Here is a 1,804-nt window from a genome sequence, read left to right as displayed (position 1 = left end):
GTGACTTTTGATGTCAAGACTGCATTCCTGTATGGTGATTTGAATGAAGATATATATATGTATCTACCTGAAGGATACAATTACAAAAATAAAATCTTGAAATTAAAGAAAGCCATTTATGGTTTAAAACAAGCACCATTGAGATGGAATATTAGATTCAAGAATTATTTGACAGAAAAAGGTTTTAATTCATTGAGCAGCGAACAATGTCTGTTTAAAAGGACAGATAGTGATGTTATTCTTGGAATCTATGTGGACGATGGCTTGCTTGTTGGTAGCAATGTAAAAGAAATTGATTCTATTTTGTCTAATTTATTAAGAGAATTCAAGATTAAAATTACAAGAAATTCAAAAATATATGTGGGATTGGAGATTGTTAAATCAGAAGAATTTTTGATTTTAACACAAAGCGATTACATGAAAAGGATTTTACAGCAGAGCAGGACGGAAGATGCAAAAGCTGTAAAAGTATCTTTATTACGTGGAGAAGATAGTAAAACATCACCAAAATCTAAATGTTATCCTTACAGAGAATTGGTTGGGAGTTTACTCTATTTATCAACCAAAACAAGACCGGATCTGGCATTTGGAGTTAATTATACAGGGTGTCCCGTAACGCTTAATTAATATTTCAAGGCGTGAAAGAGAATGAAATTTTGAACTAAAAGTTCCTCTTTCAATTTTGGCTCAGACCATTATTTACAGAGTTATTAACGAATAAAGTGAATCAATCAGATCCCGCTTAGCCGGAGTACGCAGGAGCGTAGCGTGCCGTATGTGCGACTCTTCGCGCTCACTTCACATACATTCTCCTGTGAAGTGAGCGCGAAGAGCCGCACATACGGCACGCTACGCTCCTGCGTATTCCGGCTAAGCGGGATCTGATTGATTCACTTTATTCGTTAATAACTCTGTAAATAATGGTCTGAGCCAAAATTGAAAGAGGAACTTTTAGTTCGAAATTTCATTCTCTTTCACGCCTTGAAATATTAATTAAGCGTTACGGGACACCCTGTATAAGCAGATTTGTTGAAGAGCCGACACAGAAAAGGATAAATAATCTCAAACATATTTTAAAATATATGAACGGTACTTTAAATAAAGGAATAAGATATAAGAGAAATGAAAATTTAAAAACTTTACAAGCATATTGTGATGCAGACTTCGTGGGTGATATCGAAACAAGGCGTAGTACATCAGGATTTATTATATTTTTCGCTGGAGGACCTATCAGTTGGTGTTCAAGAAAACAGCCCATAATAGCTCAATCAACGATTGAAGCTGAATATATAGCAGCGGGTGAGTGCTGTAAGGATCTGGTTTATTTAAAAACACTACTGGAAGAACTTCTTGAAGAAAAAATAAATATTGAATTGAACATAGATAATCAAAGTGCAATCATGCTAATCAAAAATGGAATTATTAATAAAAGAAGTAAACATATCGATGTAAAATTTAGATTCATACACGAACTAGTAAAAGAAAAAATAATTAATTTAAAGTATTGTCCATCTAAAAATCAAATTGCAGACATTTTAACTAAACCATTAGGAACGAATAATTTTATTAAGTTAAGAGATAAAATTGTAATTGATACTGAATAAGATTTAAGGAAGAGTGTTAAAAAGTAAATCTTTTCAGTTACGATAATCATTCTGAATTTGATTAATTAATATATTCAAGTTTGTTAATGTATGATCATAAATTTTATGTACATAGCAACGATAAATCGATCGTCCTCTTTCTCCTGCGACCGTCGGTGAGCTCACCTCGCGAGCGATTAAATACTACGAATTAAAGATAA

Source organism: Wasmannia auropunctata, unplaced genomic scaffold (genome assembly GCF_000956235.1).
Source record: "Wasmannia auropunctata unplaced genomic scaffold, wasmannia.A_1.0 LD336106.1, whole genome shotgun sequence".
Classification (NCBI taxonomy): domain Eukaryota; kingdom Metazoa; phylum Arthropoda; class Insecta; order Hymenoptera; family Formicidae; genus Wasmannia; species Wasmannia auropunctata.
This window is presented reverse-complemented; position numbering follows the sequence as displayed.